The sequence below is a fragment of the Bos grunniens genome, chromosome 21 (genome assembly GCF_055505025.1).
Source record: "Bos grunniens cultivar Pamir isolate PY7600 chromosome 21, Bosgru_T2T1.0, whole genome shotgun sequence".
NCBI lineage: Eukaryota > Metazoa > Chordata > Mammalia > Artiodactyla > Bovidae > Bos > Bos grunniens.
In genome coordinates, this window is record NC_141185.1 from 39,325,556 (window position 1) to 39,347,026 (window position 21,471).

Genomic DNA, 21,471 nt, shown 5'->3' on the forward strand with positions numbered 1-21,471 from the left:
TGAAGGGAACAAAAATGAAAGCTATAATAATAATTCTAACAGCAACATCACAATTTTATAATTAATTTATTAAATTTTTTTCTTTTTAGTTTTTATTGGAGTTTACATTGTGTTCATTTCTACTGTACAGCAAAGTGAATCAGCTACACAGATATATGTATCTCCTCTTTTTTGAATTTCCTTCCGATTTAGTAAAGCACTGAGTAGAGTTTTATGTGAGATAGGATCTCTTTAGTTATCTATTTTATACATAATACCAATAGTGCATAATGTTAATCCTAGTTTCCCTACTCACCCCATCCCTCCTTCCCACTCAGGACTCAAACGTTTGTTTGCTATGTCTGTGTCTCTATTTCTGCTTTGGAAATAAGATCATCTATATCAATTTTATTCAGATTTCACATGTATGCATTAATATAGATATTTGTGGGGTTTAAAATTTTTTTTAATTTATGTATTTGTGATGGGTCCTTGTTGTGGCACAGGGATCTCAGTCGTATCTTTCACTGCAGCCCATGCACAGACTCTAGTTGTGGCACACGGACTCCAGAGCACATGAGCTGAGTAGTTGTGGTGCATGGGCTTAGTTGTTCCGAGGCATGTGGGAGCCTAGTTCCGCCACCAGGAATCAAATCTGCATCCCCTGCATTGCAAGGCGTATTCTTAGCCACTGGATCACCAGGGAGTCCCTATACATGATATTTGTTTGTTTTTCTCTTTCTGACTTACTTCATCCTGTATGACTGTCTCTAGGTCCATCCACATCTCTATAAATAACCTAATTCCATTACTTTTTGTGGCTGAGTAATATTCCATTGTATATATGTACTACATCTTCTTTATCCATTCCTCTGTTGATGGACATTTAGGTTGCTTCCATGTCCTGACTATTGTAAATATTGCTGCAATTAACTTTGGGAGACACGTGTGCTTTTGAATTATGGTTTTCTTTGGGTATATGCCTAGTAGGGGCATTGCTGGGTCACGTGGTAGTTCTATTTTTAGTTAATTAAGGAACTTCCATACCATTCTCCACAGTGTCTGTATCAATTTACATTCCCACCAACAGATCAAGAGTGTTCCCTTTTCTCCACCCCATCTCCAGCATTTATGGTTTGCAGATTTTGTGATGATGGCCATTCTGACCCATGTGAGATGATATCTCATCATAGTTCTGATTTGCATCTAACAATTAGTGATGTTGTACATCTTTTCATGTGTTTGTTGGCTGTCTGTATGTCTTCTCTGGAGAAATGTCTATTTAGGTCTTCTGACTATTTTTTGATTGGGTTGTTTGTTTTTTTTTAAATTGAGCTCCTTGAGCTGTTTTTACATTCTGGAAGTCAACCCTTTGTCAGTTGCTTTGTTTGCAAATATTTTCTCCCATTCTGAGGGTAGTCTTTTCATCTTATTTATGGTTTCCTTTTTGTGCAAAAGCTTTTAAGTTTAATTAGGTCCCATTTGTTTATTTTTGCAAAACCATCCCGTCTTAAACCAAGTTTCCTCCTCATACCTGGAGCAATCAATCTTCTTCTGATGGTACTTTTCCTCACAAAATTGGTAGAAAATCAAGGAAACTTAAAGGTTTTCATTGTGTTACCAGCTGAGGGATACTTGCTATCTGGACAACAGGACAGAATATTTACAATTTGAAATGCTGAAATAACTGTAGCAAACCCTTATATAGCACCTAATAGAATTCAAAGTACTTTACATATATCGTGCTGTGCAGTGCTTAGTGGCTCAGTCGTGTCCAGCTCTTTGCGACCCCATAGACTGTAGCCCACCAGGCACCTCTGTCCATTGGGATTCTCCAGGCAAGAATACTGGAGTGTGTTGCCATGCCCTCCTCCAGGGGATCTTCCCAACCCTGGAATCGAATCGGGGTCTCCTGCATTGCAGGAGGATTCTTTACCAGCTGAGCTATCAGGGAAGCCCTTTACATATATTATTTATCCTGAAAACAACTCTATGAAGTAGATACTACTATTGTCATCCTCGCTTTTCCAATGGGGAAATTGAGGCAAAGATAAGCCAAGTAACTGGCCCGAGGTTGTGGAGCCAGAATTTGAGCCTGGATGGTTCTGGTTTCAGAGCCCTCACACTTCAGTACCATCTCGTGCAGCGTGAGCCTTTCTGGAGCTGAAGTATTTTCTTCTATTGGCCTGGGAGCAGTGTCTGAATAATTCAAATCTTATAAATTTGCTTCAAAGAATACAACTAAATTGAAGTGGAAGATCTAATACAGAATGTGTGGCATTCATGAATAAATTATAAGATGCTCTGGTTTTAAATAATAATTATTTGCTTATCTTGTGACTTCTGCCAGGCGGGATGATGATGTGCCAAGCCTCATTTCCCTTCTCTTCCAGGAGAGGAGAAGGGCTCAGTGAGAGGCACGTTTTATCATAAAAATCTCATCAGCTTTATCATCTGGAAAGCTGTAGACAGGTTTGTGCAGTCTTAACTGGTTGAGACAGAGCTGAGCGCGGCCACTTGTAGCATCGTGAGCTTAAGAAAGCTGGTTTTGCCCTCAGTTCTGTTGCACAGGGTCATGTGAGCTTCGGCAGTTAACGTAAGTAAGCAACAGCTTTCTCAGAAATGACCAGGGTTCTAGGTGAAGTTGTCTTCAAGTTTCCTTCTGTTGCTAAAGACAGGAGGTGGGGGCAGGCTGACTCTCCCACTTCTAGAAATCTGGTTATGAGCTTGACGGGGAAACGACCATGGTAATGGGGAGAGAGTATTTTTAAAAATCATTTTTTTTATTTCTGGCTGTGCTGGGTCTTCAGTGCTGTGCGAGGGCTTTCTCCAGTTGCGGTGAGTCGGGGCATCTTTTCGGTGCAGTGCTCTGGCTTCTCATTGTGGTGGCTTCTCTCACTGCAGAGCACTGACTCTAGGGCGTGTGGGCTTCAGTAATTGGCAGCTCTTGGGCTTAGTCTGGATCTTCCCAGACCAGGGATCAAACCCATGTCTCCTGCATTGGCAAGTGAATTTTTTACTCCCGGACCACCAGGGAAGTCCAGGGCGAGGGTGTTTTTATTCTCCAAGGCAACCTTTTCCCTTGCCATGCTCCACTTCAGAACTCAGCCCCTTTGAACAGCCTGAAGCCTGCACTCGGGGCCATACACCCAGTTTCCTGGCTTGTTTCTCAGCTTCCAGCTGTTGCTTGCTTGTTAACCTCTCCCACCACTGGTACAAGATCCATCCCCTGAATACCCCTTCCAGCATGTAACCTTACCTCCCACCCAAGGCACCTTGCACCCTACAAGAGATGTCTCCAACCTCAGCCTGGCATTCAAGGCTCTTCCTGATGTGGCCTTACCTCTTTCTACTCCACTGGGTCTCCCCTCAGCCCCTGCCAAATTGGGCCAATTTTCCCCATACACAGACTGGGCTTTCTCACCTCCAGGCCTTTGCTTTCACTGCAGCTTTCCCCTGAACGCCTTCTTCCTCCCTCTCTCCAAGTCCAAATTATATTCTTCCTCCAAGGGCCTGACTGAACTACTAGGTCTCCAGAAAGAATACCCTCTCTCTCCCTGTTCTCTCTCTCAATAGTGGCCCTGTATGTCTACTTTTCTTGGACATTTTTTACAGTCAGCTTTGGGTTGGAGTCGTGTCCATGCTGCATTAATCCAATTAGGCTGGAAAGCTCCATCAGGACAATGACCTTGTCTTTTCAGCTTTGAGTACCCTACCATCCCCAGCACACTGTAGGCATTCAAAACCTTGAATGCATGCATGAATGAGCAAATGAGTGGGTGACATGAAACAGAAATAGACACTATGTGAGATGAGAGGAGACAACCCACTCCTGTAGGTCATGGTCAGAAAAGGTTCTGAAGGACAGTGAGGATCTGGACAGGCAGGGGAGGGAATTAGAAAGATCCCAGAGATGAGATCATACAGGCGTGCTGAGGACAATGAAAATGCATCTGGCCAGAGCAGAGGTTCCCACAGAGAGGCAGGAAATGGCCATGTTTGTGAACTGGAGAGAAAGGTTTGCTATTGTCAGTCCAAAAGGCAAGAGAAAAGACTTGATGACCTGTGGACATAGCAATTCAAAATTCATGGTCAATGCCAAGTTTTTACAGTGAAACCTATGGGGATGGCTCCTCAAAGATGACACCTTAGCTATACGGGAAAAGAAACTGAAGAAGAGCGGGTATATGATATGTATAACTGATTCACTTTGCTGTACACCTGAAACTAACACAATGTTGTAAATTAACTATATTCTAATAAAAAAAAATTTTTTAAGGTGAAGCCTTATGTTGGAAAGGAATGATTTCAATCCACCCAAAGAAGGATGTGTACTCACTTGTACATTTTGGAGGAGAAAGGGCTCTTAGAAATGATTTGGCCAAACTCTCTTATTTGGCAGGAGAAACTGAGGCCAAAGAAGGGAAGACAGCCAGACAGTGATACAGACAGGACGAGACAGAGACAAGTGCCATCCAGGCTTCCTTTCTGAGTCTTTCTCCCTGGGGCAGCCTAGGCAAAGGAAGCAGGGTGGGGAGATAGCCACAATTTGTGCTTTTTTGTGTGCTATTCCCAGGGAGATGAGACAAGTTAGGACAAGCAAATCCCACAGTCCTTCTGGCAGGCACTCGAGGTGTTATGTGGGTTTCAGCCCCAAAGGCCACTGCTATAGGTCTAGAATGTATCTCACCCATAGTCACGGTGGGATCAGAGAAGGCCTTGAATGCCTCTGAGAGCTGGACCTTTATCAGGCAGATGAAGGCCTCTGGGGAGAAGGGGAAGGGCAGGGACTGGAGAGGCTCTAGCAGCTGGTGAGGAAGCACCTGTGGCAGCTTGGGGAGGGGGCTCCCTCCTTGTACTTCCAGATGGGTCAGAGGGAGCCACCTCCCATCTGGCCTTCTCTAAGAAGAATTTTATTTCCTTTCCCAGTTCTGAGCTTGTCTCTCTCCTCACTCAGTGATAACATTGTGTTCCTTTCCCAGTGATCAGCAGCCCCGGGAAGCAGCAGTTTTGGAAGAACAAGCTGGCAAAGTGAATGCAGCATGAACCTACCCAAAGACCAAGATCTATTTTGCAGTTTCTGAGCACTCCAGACCCCACCACCCCTGACCCCCTGTCTGGCTAAAAGACAGTGCAAAGATCTGTCATTAGAGACTTTTTTTCCTGTGGTGGCTCTAACAACAAGTTGCTGTATGACTATGGGCAAACCACCCAACCTCACTGAACCCGTTTTCTCCTCTGTAAAGTGACATTCTCCTCTCTAGGTTCGGTGGAGTATGAGATGAAAGTTCAACTCTACATCCCTTGCCACTGTTCCGTTTATAATCTCGTTCAACCACCACCTGCAAGCGATCGGTTTCTGCTCTGCTGGGCTGGAGATGAGAGGACCAACCAGGAAGCAGCTGAAACTTTGGCAGAAGTGCCCCTGGGGAACAGATCATAGGGTGTGACCCACGACTAGGATTCTCAGTGATGAAGGAGAATGACAGGAAGGAGAGGGGGGAAAAAGAAAGGAAGAGGACAGGGTCCATTCACTCGGCTCTTGCTTATTTGAGCCTACTGTGAGCTGGGCCACGACAATGAAGGGGCCAAGTCCTAGTCCACTGGACTGCTGGGGAATTCTCTTTCCTTCACTCTTTGAACAAACTATTGTTGAAGGACTTCATGAATACGTCAGGCCCTGGGATACCCCGGGATGGAGAGAGAGGTGGGCAGGCAAATGAGCCACTGGAGAGAGGCCTCCTGTTCCATTTCTGGAGGGGAGGGGAGCAGGGAAGCTGGGAAGGCCAAGGAAGACCCTGAGTGCCCTGACAGGTTTGGGCTATGTGGTCACAGGGAGCTGCTGAACCCCTTCTGGGAAGGGAAGGGCCAGCCTCAGGTTCTAATTGGCTGCTGTGGCCAGTGAAATGGAACTGGGGGATGAAGCAAAGATGATGGGAGGAGGGAGGGGTGCGAGTCTGGAGATGGTGGGAGGATCTGGTGATTGCTTGGCTCTTGGGGGTAAGGAAGGGGAGTGGGCACCGTGACAGCATGTGTTCACTGCAGCTGAAAATAAATCAGGGGCTAGGAGAGCAGAGCCTCCACTAACTCAGGCTCCCCATTCCCACTCCAAAACTTGTCTCATGGAATCGGAAGGGAGTGTCTGAATGGGCCTGGATGGCCCAGGCTGTTCTGTTCCAGGGTGGGAGTGGGGTAGGGTGGATGGATCACTTCCACAGGCCCTCCCAGCTCTGCCCTTCTGTGCTCCTGTGCTAGTGACTGGATCTCCAGGCTGGAGCTTGACTTTTATTAGTCTAAGCACTGAAGATATTATAGTGGTCTTCCCTGGGAGTTGGAAAGGGGATTCATAATAAAAACAAAACTAGAAATGTGAGAACACACAACATTTGTATGGTTGCTGAAAATAAAATGGCTTCTAAGTTTTCCAGTTGCAACAGACAGAATAAATAGTTATTCCAAATAAATATTCGGAAGCCAAACTTCTTTTGTTCTTTTTTGGAGGGTGTATGGGCTTTGGAGTTACATTAAGCCTGCCTCAGTTTACCCATTTATTGGGTCACTCACTCTGAGGACCTTTTGGTTCCAAGCCCTTGGGGACCCCGTGCACATTAAGGGGTGGGAAAGGCTGTAGGAGCTACACTGTTCTCCCTGGGGCAGGGGACCTGCTGATCCCTCTGTGATATGTGGCACCACCCTGCCTGTACCCTGAGGGCTCAGCAGGTTCATCCAGGGGAGAAAGGCTTTGATGCATTATTAAGGGCTCGGCCTGACCGACCAGCCTTCAGCTGATTCCCAACCTGTGACTCACATGGGCTGGAGCTCAGCTGAGTTCAGGGGAAACCCTGGTGAACAGAAACTGTCTAGGCCAGGACTGGGAACAAGGGGAAGGGGAGACCCTGATTGGAGTGAGCTCTGCTGTAGGGACTGCAGGGAACCAGAAGCTTGGGGACTTTTGGTCGGCATGTCCTGGAGCCTCTAGCACAAAGATGGGCATCTAGGGAGAGAGGGATGTAAGCTATGAAAGAAAACTAAAGCAGAGCCAAGAGACCCAGGCCAGAGCAGAGCACACAGAGGCAGCTGGTGTGATGTGGTATGCCTGGGGCAAGGCTTGTGCCTGGCACATGATAAGAGCTCAAAAAGTAATGATGAACCAAATTCCCACCAGCAGACCTCATGCAGGGTCACTAACAACTCTCCTACCACTCTGGCGCCCCACAATGGAGTTTTGCCTTGTGATGCTAAAGATCTAATGCCATTACACAGTCAAGCAGCCAGTGGCCCTCTCCCCACCTGGTCCTTCCTGGCCTTGGGCCACACACCACCTCCAGGAAGCCCTTTGTGTTCACTGTAATCTGGCTTCTTCTGCTCTGTGTGTGGTCTAGGGGAGCCGCACTGGGCAGACCCCAACCAGCCCCATGGTGTAAGCTTGACATGGAAGTCGCTTGCCTGGATTCTGACTCTAGGTCCCAGTATGGCAATGCTGTCCACTAACCATATGGTCTCAGGCAAGCTACTTAACCCTTCCAAGGTTCTGTCTCCTCATCCATAAATGAGAACTAATAATAGTAACTATTGTTATTGCTCCTGAGCTGTGTAAGGTTTCTGTGAGAAGAGAAGGGCCTGGCATACGAGAAGCACTAAATATACATTAACTGGATGAATGAACGAGTGAATGAATGAAGTGAGACCTTCCCATGGCATGGCCTAGAGAAACATCTCCTGGCTGGTGAGGACCAGAAAGATCGGGGCTAAACCCTCCCTATCACTCAGAAAGCAACAAGGGCCAGCAGGCAAGGGCACAGGAAAGAGTGACAGTGAGGAGGATACCTTCAGGCCTGGGGAGGTCTGCGGGGGTCCTTCCTGACACCAGCACTGAGGGAGAAGAGGGGTAAAGGCTGGAGCCATCCCAGGCCTACACGAGTCATCACAAGATTGAATTGTAGGTACCCAATTTACGACTGAGCGACTGATCTGATCTGATCTGATCTGAATTTACATGACAGAGAAGGCGATGGCACCCCACTCCAGTACTCTTGTCTGGAAAATCCTATGGACAGAGGAGCCTGTTAGGCTGCAGTCCATGGGGTCGCTAAGAGTCGGACACAACTGAGCGACTGCACTTTCACTTTTCACTTTCATGCATTGGAGAAGGAAATGGCAACCCACTCCAGTGTTCTTGCCTGGAGAATCCCAGGGACGGGGGAGCCTGGTGGGCTGCCGTTTATGGGGTCGCACGGAGTCAGACACGACTGAAGCGACTTAGCAGCAGTAGCAGCAGAATTTACATGACAAAGCTCCTTTTGGCAGGAGTGGAAATAACTATGGTTCTAAGAAATAATTTAGCCACAAAGAAAGACATTAAGAGACAGAAATAAATGTGAATGCCCAGTTCAAATTCTCTCGCCTCCAAAAAACGGTCCAACTTCCTGGAAGCTGGTGCTTGTAAGAGGCATCTCCATCACTCCCACCCAGACCCTGCCTCAGAGGACCCCACTCAGAGGTAATGTGCCTAGTCCTCTAGCAGGGGAAACAGTTCTATCTGCTGCCAAACCTTACATGCCATTTCTTTCACTTAATTCTTTTTCCTATGATCTTTATCACGCCACCTCTTTCAAAAGCTGTGGTCTGTGTAGGTCATGGGGTAACATCAAGAGGCAGAAGCTAGCACATCTCATGAGATCTTAGGAGATTTTATTGCCATCTCCTATTGCTATTGGCGAACCTGTGGGGTCCTATGACATTCGCTTTAATGTCTGAGTGCCAGTTCCTCCAGCATGATGTCCAGTATCAACAGGTCAGTTGAATACCAAAATACTATATAAATCCTACAAGTCATCCGAGAAAAACTAAAGGCCAACCATCCAAGGCAAAATGAGTAAGTGATGTATTACCTGTTGATTCAGGTTAATTAAGGGAATACAAGCTGACAAAGGACTCAGATATGGCCTGATCCAGAAGAAGTGTGGGAAGGAAATGCCATCTCCAGCAGCTTTGTCTTTGACAGAGAAGAGTCGGCATTTGCTGTTGCAATTCTAATAGAAGCCACCTATGGTAAATCTATTGGTGACCCCTAAAAAACACTGTTCCCAGGGTTCAAGGCTTTGTGTGGCCCCTCCCACTCTGGGCGTGGCCATGTGACTTCCTTTGGCCAATGGAACATTAGCAAGTGTGATACAAGCAGAGGTCACAACTTCCTCCTGGAACCCAGCTGCCGTGCTGTGAGGAAGTCCAAGCCATGCTGTGAGGTAGAGAAAGAGAATCACATACAGAGGCCCTGGAAGGTGAGACACTTCGTGAGGAAGAGTTAACATGATGATAGAGAACCAAGACACTCCAGCTGAGTTCCCAGGTAAATTCAGTCACGTGAGTGACCCCAGCCAACTGCATCTACATGAAGAAGAACCAGTCAACCTATAGAATAGCATGCAAGAATAAGTCCTTTTAGCCACAAAGTTTGGGGGTGGCTTATTATGCAGCAATAAATAACCTTAGAGTTTTATGAAATTGAGGTGGCGAGTTCTCCATTCTTAAGGCTCTTCAGCTAAAGATCTGCTGCTGCTGCTGCTGCTAAGTCACTTCAGTCGTGTCCGACTCTGTGCAACCCCATAGTAGGCAGCCCACCAGGCTCCCCTGTCCCTGGGATTCTCTAGGCAAGAACACTGGAGTGGGTTGCCATTTCCTTCTCCAATGCATGAAAGTGAAAAAATAAAGTGAAGTTGCTCAGTCGTGTCCAACTCCTAGAGACCTCATGGACTGCAGCCCACCAGGCCCCTCCATCCACAGGACTCTCCAGGCAAGAGTACTGGAGTGGGGTGCTATTGCCTTCTCCAGCTAAAGACCTAGTGGTGCCAAATGTGGAGACAATGTTTGCATTGAGTAGGAGCTTGGACCAAGATTACAGAAACCATTCATCAAAGCTTATCTAAATCATACCAAATTCCACCCTGTTGTCTCCATCAACTAGGAAAGTAGCCATATATGTTAGCTAGGCAGTAAGTATGGTGGTCAACGCCCTAGACTCAAACTTTCAGGGTTCAAATACTTACTCTGCAATTTACTAGCTGTGTGACCTCAGGCAAGTTACTTAACCACTCTAAGCCTTGATTTCTCCAACTGTAAAATGAGAGAGCAATAGTGTCTAGTTTTCACAAGAGGATTATAAAGACTGGATGAAGTTAAGTATATAAAGATCTTGCAACAGTGGCTATGACATAGAAGTTAGCTAATATTACCCATAATGTTAACACTTATTACCTCCCAGATGGTCTCTCATACAGCAGCTGTTCCAAAACCTCTAGCAATGCCACAAGTCCAGATTTCTGGCTCATATAATATGGTCCCAGGAAATAAGATGGTCCCCAGGCTCTGTTAGTGCTAGAACTCTCTGGCTCCTTCTTTCCCTTTCTCTTCCTTCCTATCACACCACCATGCTGCTCCACTTTGCAGTCTTTGTGACTTATTAACTTTCATATTCCCTCTTCTCAAGGGTGAGTCCAAGGATGCTGAGGGGATGAGGCTACAGTGGCAAACAGCAGGGCATATATGATTAGGCCAGGGACACGTCCCACTGCATCTCAGTAAGAGTGATCCCAGAAGAAGAAATTAAGAAAACAATCCCACTTATAATTGCATCAAAAAGAAAAACATAAGAATAAATCTAACCAACGAGGTGGAAGACCTGTACACTGACAACTAAAATATGTTAATAAAAGAAACTGAAGAAGATACAAATACAGGTTTCCTCTGCTATGCAAAAGTAGAGTATTCTTATGAAACCTTTTGTAAGCTGAAATAGTGTAAAGAGAAGAAGCAATTACTTTGGGACACATCTTACTTGGGTGTAAAAAATAAATTTAGATAAGCTACAGATGCTCACAGACACAGTTCAAAGCGATGATAGCTTGATGATGAGATGCTGAGTGCAGTTCCTGGGGCAGGAAATTGGTGGTGCCACTCTCACTGCCTCGATAAGGGCTTTCTACACAGCAAACACTGAACACTACTTCTGCTTTTCACCTTTCTTATAAAAGCAAAGATCCTCTTCAGGTTTCTTTCAGTTAGTGAGAACACATACTAATGTAGTAGGTCTTTGGTAAAAGCAAAGTAGCACAAAGCAAACTTTAAAAAAGAGGGGATACCTGTAAATGGAAAGATACTTAATGTTTATAGATTGAAAGAATTAACATTGTTAAAATATCCATACTACCCAAACCAATGAACAGATTGAATGCAATCCCTATCAAAATTCCAAAGGCATTTCCCACAGAAACAGAACACACAACCCTAAAATTTGCATGAAAACACAAAAGATCTTGACAAACCAATCTTGAGAAAGAAGAACAAAGCTGGGGCATCATGCGCCCTGATTTCAAACTATATTAAAAAGCTATAGGAATCAAAACAGTATGTTATTGGCATAAAAATAGACATATGAATAATGGAACAGAATAGAGAGCTCAGAAATAAACCCAATAGGTGGCCAACCAATATATGACAAGGGGGTAAGAATATACAATGGGAAAAGGACAGCCTCTTCAACAAACGGTCCTGGGAAAACTGGATAGCTTCATGCAAAAGAGTGAAACTGGACCATTACCTTACACTGTAAGTGAAACTTAACTCAAAGTTGGTTAAAGCCTTGAATATAAGGCCTGAATTCATACAACTGTTAGAAGAAAACACAGGTGATAAGCTCCTTAATATTAGTCTTGGTGATGATTTTTTTTTTTAACAACAAAAACAAAACTAAACAAGTGAGACTACTACATTAAACTAAAATGTTTCTGCACAGAAAAGGAAGCCAAAATGGAATCAACAAAATGTAAAGGCAACCTACTGACTGGAAGAAAATAATCATATATCTGAGAAGGGTTAATATCCAAAATATATAACAAACTGCTACAACTCAATAACCAAAAAAATCAAACAACTCAATTTAAAAAAAAATGGGTGGAGGATCTCAGTAGATATTTTTCCAAAGAATACAGATGGCCAAGAAGGACATAAAAAAGGGGTTCAAGTTAACTAATAAGATATCAAGAAGAGGTGGCAAGAATACACAGAAGAACGTACAAAAAAGATCTTCACATCACAGATAATCACGATGGTGTGATCACTGACCTAGAGCCAGACATCCTGGAATGTGAAGTCCAGTGGGCCTTAGAAAGCATCACTATGAACAAAGCTAGTGGAGGTGATGGAATTCCAGTTGAGCTGTTCCAAATCCTGAAAGATGATGCTGTGAAAGTACTGCACTCAATATGCCAGCAAATTTGGAAAACTCAGCAGTGGCCAAAGGACTGGAAAATGTCAGTTTTCATTCTGATCCCAAAGAAAGGCAATGCCAAAGAATGCTCAAACTACTGCACAGTTGCATTCATCTCACACGCTAGTAAAGTAATGCTCAAAATTCTCCAAGCCAGGCTTCAGCAATACATGAACCATGAACTTCCTGATGTTCAAGCTGGTTTTAGAAAAGGCAGAGGAACCAGAGATCAAATTGCCAACATCTGCTGGATCATGGAAAAACCAAGAGAGTTCCAGAAAAACATCTATTTCTGCTTTATTGACTATGCCAAAGCCTTTGACTGTGTGGATCACAATAAACTGTGGAAAATTCTGAAAGAGATGGGAATACCAGACCACCTGACCTGCCTCTTGAGAAATTTGTAGGCAGGTCAGGAAGCAACAGTTAGAACTGGACATGGAACAATGGACTGGTTCCAAATAGGAAAAGGAGTACATCAAGGCTGTATATTGTCACCCTGCTTATTTAACTTATACGCAGAGTACATCATGAGAAACGCTGGACTGGAAGAAACACAAGCTGGAATCAAGATTGCCAGGAGAAATATCAATAACCTCAGATATGCAGATGACACCACCCTTATGGCAGAAAGTGAAGAGGAACTAAAAAGCCTCTTGATGAAAGTGAAAGTGGAGAGTGAAAAAGTTGGCTTAAAGCTCAACATTCAGAAAATGAAGATCATGGCATCCGGTCCCATCACTTCATGGGAAATAGATGGGGAAACAGTGGAAACAGTGTCAGACTTTATTTTTGGGGGCTCCAAAATCATTGCAGATGGTGATTGCAGCTATGAAATTAAAAGACGCTTACTCCTTGGAAGGAAAGTTATGTCCAACCTAGATAGCATATTCAAAAGCAGAGACATTACTTTGACAACAAAGGTTCGTCTAGTCAAGGCTATGGTTTTTCCTGTGGTCATGTATGGATGTGAGAGTTGGACTGTGAAGAAGGCTGAGTGCTGAAGAATTGATGCTTTTGAACTGTGGTGTTGGAGAAGACTCTTGAGAGTCCCTTGGACTGCAAGGAGATGCAACCAGTCCATTCTGAAGGAGATCAGCCCTGGGTGTTCTTTGGAAGGAATGATGCTAAAGCTGAAACTCCAGTACTTTGGCCACCTCATGCGAAGAGTTGACTCATTAGAAAAGACTCTGATGCTGGAAGGGATTGGGGGCAGGAGGAGAAGGGGACGACAGAGGATGAGATGGCTGGATGGCATCACTGACTCGATGGACGTGAGTCTGAGTGAACTCCGGGAGTTGGTGATGGACAGGGAGGCCTGGCGTGCTGTGATTCATGGGGTCCCAAAGAGTCAGACATGACTGAGCGACTGAACTGAATCATCAGGAAAATGCAAATCAGAACCACAGTGAAGTATCACCTTACACCTGTTATAGAGGCTAGTATTGAAAGGAGAAGAAACAACTGTTGGTAAGGATGTGGAGAAAAGGGAATCCTTGTGCACTGCTGGTAGGAATGTAAATTGGTGCAGCTACTATGAAAAACAGTATGGAGTTTCCTCAAAAAATTAAAAATAGAACTGCCATACGATCCAGCCATCTCACTTCTGGATACTTATCTGAAGAAAATAAAAACACTAAATCAAGAAGGTATGTGCACCTCCATGTTCATTGCAGCGCTATTTACATTAGCCACGATATGGAACCAACCAAGTGTCCACTGCCAGGTGAATGAATAAAAAAATATGACACACAGATATAGAAATAGATATTCCACTATACACACACAAATATGGAATCTTGTCCTTTGTAATGACTTTGAGGTCATTATGTTAAATGAAATAATACAGAGAAAGACAAATACCATATAATCTCACTTGTATGTGGAATCTATTTTAAAAAACAAAATAAAAACAATACCAAACTCATAGATACAGAGAACAGATTGATGGTTACCAGAGGTGGAGGGTGGGGAGAGGATGAAATGGTGAAAGTGGTCGAAAGGTACAAACTTTTAGTTATAAAATAAATAATTCCTGTGTATATAATGTATAGTATTGTGACTATAGTTAATAATATTGTATTGAATATTTGAAATTCACTGAGAGTAGATCTTAAAAGTTCTCATCATAAGAAAACAGTTGTAACTGTATATGGTGATAGATGTTAGTTAGACTTACTGTGATCATTTTGCAATGTATACAAATATTGAATCATTATGTTATGCACCAGAAATTAATATACTGTTACATGTCCATTATATCTGAAAAAAAATGACTCTGAGCAACACCGCCGGGACCCCGGGAAAAAGATCTATAGACCCTGAAGGGCAAACTAGGTCAGGAGGAAGAGGACAGGTGTGCTGGGGAGAGGAGTATTTGCTGCCTTTTAACTTCCTTCATTCCAGAGAAGGCAATGGCACCCCACTCCAGTACTCTTGCCTGGAAAATCCAATGGACAGACAAGCCTGGTAGGCTGAAGTCCATGGGGTCACTGAGGGTCGGACACGACTGAGCGACTTCACTTTCACTTTTCACTTTCATGCATTGGAGAAGGAAATGGCAACCCACTCCAGTGTTCTTGCCTGGAGAATCCCAGGGACAGCGGAGCCTGGTGGGCTGCTGTCTATGGGGTCGCACAGAGTCAGACACAACTGAAGTGACTTAGCAGCAGCAGCAGCAGCAACTTCCTTCATTCAGTCCACAAGTGGACAGTGGCCTGATGGTGACCACTCATAAGTAAGACACAATCTCCAAGTAACTCACAGACTTGGCAGGATAGAAATATCACCCAGATAAACTCAGAGATTCCTTCTGAGTTTTGGGTTCCTGTGTTCAAAACCTTGAAAATCTGGTTTTCAAATTCACTAACTCTCATAGAGCCAGGATACTGGACAAACTACGCAAAGCTTGCTCCATGCATATGTAGAATAATAGCCTCAAGATCCCAGCTTCTCAACCCACTGTTTCTGCAAGAAGTCACTAATATGGTTGATTGGATTCCAAGGTGTCATGAGGTCATGTTTACTAGTGGGCAGGGTCATTACCATGAAAAGATTCTGCACTTGGACATGGTACATGAGGGTTCCTCTGCCTCCATGTGTCTCCCTTCCCAGGACATGACCCTGGTTGGCCTGGTCATCTCACTTCCATTCCTATTCTAGGCCAGACCTATCCTGTTGCATTGATCTCCTGCCCCACATGCCTGTTGAGGGTAGTGCAATTTTCAGGTGCCTCGGATTAGAGCAGTGGGTTTCAGCCAGGGGACATGTGGCCATGTCTGGATATTTTGAATTGTCATAACTCCGGGGAGGGTGCTGTTGGCATTTAGTGCGTAGGAGCCAGGGATGCTGCTACACTGCATTCTACAATGCACGGGACAGTCTCACAACAAAGGACCACCCAGTCTGGGATGTCATAGCTGAGGTGGAGAAACCCTGGGAGACTGGAAGCAAAAGCCCTCTTAGGCATCCTCCTGAGAGCATGGCCTTGGCTTTCAACCCCTCAAGAAAGAAATGATGCTCGTCTCTTTTCTACATCTTCTGTGGGGCCGTAAGAGAGTGAGAAAGCAGTTAGAACACAATAGGATTCAAGCACTCCTGTATCCTCTAGCCAAATATAGTTCTCCAGTTAGCATAATTTTCCCCAACACAGCTAGAATCAGGTAGATAGGAAAAATACCTCTTTCCATCTTCTAGTATATTAGATTTGAAAGCCCATTTTAAAAATATTACAAAGATATTCACTGTAGCACCACTGATACTGAAAAAGATTTTTAAAAAACCCTAAATGTCCACTAATAGGGACCAGATAAGTAATGCATTCAATAGTGAAAGATATATTTACAGAGTAAAATTCTATGCAGTGGTTGAAAATGAGGAGGCAGCCCTAATAACATGAGACAACCTCCAAGACCTATTGTTAAGAATGCCAGTGAGGTGCAGGAACGATGTGCTTGGTTTCCTAATATTTGTGTGAAAATATATTTGCTAATGTTATTTAAATGTATTGCTGGATATGCATTGACTCTCAGAAGAGATGCATAAGAATTCAGTTACAGCACTTGTCTGACTGTCTCCTGGGAGGGGATCTGAGGCCTGGAAGGGACAGGAATAGAAGACGTTTTTCTTCACTCTACGTCCTTTTGAATTTTATGTTCTCTTCATATGTTATCTTGTCAAAAACAAATACATGCTATAAGTTGGGTGAGGCCTGAAAGGATTCAGCTAAGAAAAAGAAGCCAGACATAAAAGGAGAAATGCTATGTTCCACTTATGTGAAGTACCTAGAATAGGTAAAGTCATAGAGTTGGAAAGTGGCAGTTTACAGGGGCTGAGGGGAGAGGGGATGGAGAATCATTTTTTAATGGGTGCAGAGTCTTATTTTCAGAAGATAAAGTTCTGGAGATGGATGGTAGGGAATATACAACATCGTGAATGTACTTAATGCCACAGAACAGTACACTTAAAAATAATTAAGATGGTAAATTTCAGGTTGTGTACACTTTACCAACCATAAACATACATGGCATAATCCATTTAAAATACATTTTACATATTTATCGTCTAATGATTATAAATATTTTAGGCTTTGCAGGCCATACCCAGTCTCTGTTGTAAGCAATTAATAAAGCAGCAACTGTTGAGAATATATAAATGAATGAAAGTGTCTGTGTTACAGAAGAACAGGCACAGCTGATCAGATTCGGTGCACTAACTGTAGTTTGCCAACCTCTGCTCCACGCTCTCAGTCCCCTCATTTGTAAGGAAGGGACAATAATGTACTTACTTCATATGTTTGTTGTGGGAATTAAAAGGAGTAATGTGTCAAGTACTTTGTTCACTGCCTTACACACAAAGAGCAGCCAACAAATGTTAGTCGCTATTATTGATGTGGTTGCTGAGGTAGGTGCTGAGCATGCAGAAGGAGGTACATTAGCTTAGCACCTACTGTATACATAGCAGGCCTGAGTCTTAAAGGGATAGGACTTCACTGTTATTTTATGTTCCTTAATAAAAACATCTCATATTGGCAGAGAGCTTTGTGCATTTGGTCCATTATCTCATTTCATCTTCACGATTACTCTCTGGGGTAAATTTCCAGATCAGGAAGCCAGGCCTCCAAATTCACTTTGCTAAGAAGAGCAGAGGGAAGGTTTGAATCCTCAGCTATTAATATTCCAAAATCCATGTTTTCAACCAGGGGTCATACTGCCCCCCCCAACCACTCCACCCAGTCCCTACTCTCACCCCAGGAAATTTGGAAATGTCTGGGGTGTTTTGGTAGGTAGGGAGGTTAAAGAATGGAGAGGAACTACTGGAGTTTAGTAGCCAGGATCCAGGAAAGCTAATGTCCTAGAGGACAGCCCGTAAAATGAAGAATTGTCCCAAAGGCCCGTGGTACCCTTTGGAGGAACTCTGGTCCACATCATGCTGCCTGGTTGTATGAGGAGATGGGCTCAGTAAGAACGCAGAGGGAGGAACACCAGCAGGGAGAAGGGGTGGGCCGCAAGAGGGCCTAGAGGGTGTGCGTTCAGATCTGTCAGCGGTAGAAGGGCCAGGCGGAACAAACTGTTAAAGTTTGAGTCCCATGGATTTTTTTAAGTTTCCCTCTAGATTTGCCTGAAAGAAGTAGAGTAGTAGAGTAAAAAGAGCACTTAGTTTTCAGGGGCTGAAAGCACCGAGCCGCTGTGCAACTTGGGGCAACTGAATTGACCTCTCTGGGCTTTGAGTGAAACGAGAATAGCCCGATTCTGCCCCCTTGCAGGGCGGTAGAGAGGATCCGTTGAACAACACAGTGAAAGCACATAGCTCTGTACGAAGGGAAAGAATTTTACTAAATGAATCATAAAGCAATTGTCAACAAAATCGAGTTCTTCCCTTTTAGATCTTGATTTTGGCTCCCACGGGCTGTGGGGAGGTTTATCTCACACTGCAGGTGCTGGCCTGCTACCAGCTGCCCCTCCTGCTCAACAAATTGAGATTTAGCTTTGATTGCATCTGCAGCAAAACCAGGCAGCATGAAAAATGAGCCCAGGAAAGAACGACCTTGCTTCCCGTTGGCTGTAACTCCTGGGAGCCATGGAGAAGCCATCCATATCCAGCCAGATGTTGAGCTAGAGAAGGGACTGGAACAGCTTGATGGGGTCACCTACCGGTCAGGCCCCACAAGCTGTTTTCCCCCAGGGAGAGGAGGGGCTAATAGTTCCTTTGGTCAAAATGTCAAGCTGAAATTAATCTATATAAATGTCAAGCCTGCTCTGTGAGCAAAAATGAGGAGGTTCATCATTGCCGAAAGCCTGTCTGCATGATAAGGAATAGACATTTTATCTATGAACCTCTATTTTTCTACCCAGAGACCAGCTGGATCCCCTGCCTCTAGTGATGTAGCTAGTCGCGGTCCTAGCTTTTCAATTCTACAGTTTCTGAAGCCTTCCCTTATCTGCAAGGGTCTGGGGGCTGTGGGCTTCCCAGGTGGCGCTAATGGTGAAGAATCTGCCTGCCAACGCAGGGGACGTAAGAGGCACTGGTTGGATCCTGGGTCGGGAAGATCCCCCTGAAGGATGGCATGGCAACCCACTCCAGTATTCTTGCCTGGAGAATCCCTTGGACAAAGGAGCCTGGAGGGCTATACTCCACTGGATTGCAGAGTCGGACACAACTGAAGCGACTTAGCAAGCCCGCACGCTGGGAGCTATATCTCAAGACCTCTCCTCTGCTTCCCCTTTGTCTTTTGTCAAACAAGCCAAGAAACTTGACCCATTCTCTAGTTCCAAAAACAGCACCAGAAAAACAGTCCTAGAAGGATCCATAAACAAGAAGAATTTGAGGACATTTCCACCATGCCAACACAGCAGTCAATCTTGTTTTGCAGAAAATAGATTTTGGAGTCCAGCTTCTTGGATAGGAACACCAACTGCCTCACTAATGGGGTGACCTCAGGAAGTCACTTAGTTATTGGCTTCACTTTTTCATCTGTAAAATGGGGCTGCCAGTCTCTAACATTAAAGAGTTGCTGTGAGTACTAAATTAGATTAGTTCATGTAAATAGTAGGCACCTATTATGTGGTCACTTCACTTAGAACTCTTTTCTCTACAGATCGGTTTAAACAGAAGGAATGTATAGGCTGGCAATTGGTCGGGCTTCAGGCATAGTTTGATCAGGGTCCTGGCTCTGGCTCTTTATATTCACTGGGCTCTGCTCTCCTCTTTGTAACTGTTTCCTTCTCTGTCCAGCATCCTTCAAGATTACAAAATGACTCCCATTGTATTGGGTCTCACGTCTACCCTCTGAAACATCCAGAAGAAAGCTCCTCTTACTTTGACCACTGAACAAAAGTCCTGTTCACCTTGATTATAATACTTAAGGTCAAGTACTCTCTTCTGAACCAATCACTGTGGCTGGGGCTATGCTCTGCCCTGATTGGCTTAGGTGGCGAGGGATTGGATTACACCCAGTACGCTTGGGTCCCTGAGGTCTAGGGATCATCCACATGGGATCCTGCTTGTGTCTCCAAAGCCTGGCACAAGGCACAATCTTTGTGTTTTGTTTTTTTTTTTTCAAGGCACAATCTTTGACATATGAGGAGATGCTCAGTAAGAGGTTGTTGAATGAGGATTATAAAATCTGAGGAGAGAGGAAGTGTGTGGTTAGAACATCTAATCATTCTCTGAATCAGTTGCCCAGTTCGTGGTAATTTCCCAGGTATTCTCCTCAATGAAATCCCAAATTACAAATGTTGACCATCACTGTTTCCCAGAGAACATCCTGCTTAATTCAGTAACACCAGTGAAAGCCCAAAAAAACCCCCTTGTCTGGGCCTCCTGATCTGTCTTTACATAGCTCACTCCAGCAGGGAGCATTGGAAATAAAAAATCCAATCCCATTTTTAATGACTGGATCCGACAAAGAATATTAAATTTATCTTTAAATAGCTTTTTAAAATTTTGTTTAATGGAAATGAGGAGAAAATTGAGGTTTGAAAGGGCAAGACTTAAAAAAAGATTTTTTTTTTAAAAATCAGAGTGTTTGGGGGTCAAACTCTAGGCAGCCATCCTAGGGGACATTTTCTGCTTCCAGCACAGACATCCTGGTGGGGAGATGGTACAGCATGCCAGGGGAACAGAGCCACAGTGCCCAGACCTTGGGATGGGACAGAAGGGATGAAATCGCAGAGCCCACCTTTCAGAGATCCTCTGTCCTGGGCCCAGCTGAGCACCCAGCATGGGAAGAGAGGGGACAGAATTGAGTCAGGTCACACAGCATTTGGCCTGGGCTGCCCTGTACCTCCACTGCCAAGATCAAGGAGTGGGATGCCCGTTTATTGGTTTCCTAAACTTGGTGGGTGGCGCGAGTGGTAAAGAACCTGCTTGCCAATGCAGGAGACATGAGAGATGTGGGATTGCACATCGAACCAATTCAGGGTTTGATCCCTGGGTTGGGAAGATGCCCTTGAGGAGGGCATGGCAACCCACTCCAGTATTCTTGTCTGGAGAATCCCATGGACAGAGGAGCCTAGTAGCCTACAGTCCATAGTCAGACACGACTGCAGTGACTTAGCATGCACAAACCTGGTGGTGGTGGGGATTTCTAAAGAGTAGCTGCAATACATCCCTGGGGTTCAGACCCACACATCTTGTCTGGATGGCCTGCTTCCTCCTCAAATTCACCTTGTTCCAATATAGACTCATCACCTTGCTCCTGCCTGCTCCCTGCCTCCTGTATCCAATCCATATCACCCCTCTAGCCCCCGTAAACTTCCTGGCCAGCTGCTTGGGTATCCTCCTGGACCACCGCCACTCCACTCTCACCTGCCAAAGTCACTGCTTAACAAGACCTAATAATTCTATCATCACAACATCTTTTGATTCCTCCCTCCTATGCTTCCCCATCCCCTCCCCCCTGAATTTTTCTGCCTCCAGGCTCACCTCCTCCAGTCTTCTCCCCATGGGATCACTAGATCTGGGCTTCTAGCACACAGATCACGGCCTGCTCTTCATCTCCTTGAAAATCTTCCATAGCTCCCCCATCGTCTACTGACTTATCATTTCATCCTCTTGCACAAAGCCCTGACTTTGCCTGGCTGCTCTGCACACTGGGCTTGCCATCTCCCATCTCTTCACCCTCAAGTCCTACTGTTTTCCAGGCTCAACACTGCCTCCTTCAGGACACCTCCCTGGGAGGTGAGTGGGTCATTGTTTCCTCCTTTTACTGATGCCTTTTGCTGTTG

At 44.7% G+C, this 21,471-nt stretch overlaps 1 long non-coding RNA gene across 2 annotated transcripts in view; it reads right to left on the reverse strand.

The window, feature by feature from the left end:
- Nucleotides 1-2,451: 2,451 nt before the first annotated feature.
- The window catches only part of LOC147349447 (uncharacterized), a 28,883-nt gene continuing 9,863 nt past the window's right edge, over nucleotides 2,452-21,471 (reverse strand). Inside the window, exon 3 of one of the 2 annotated variants that reach the window (XR_015149832.1) lies at nucleotides 2,452-2,974. This is a non-coding gene — a long non-coding RNA (uncharacterized LOC147349447). Of the gene's footprint in view, nucleotides 2,975-17,004; nucleotides 19,869-21,471 lie in introns of those variants that run through there. The other variant, XR_015149833.1, reaches the window with a different exon arrangement.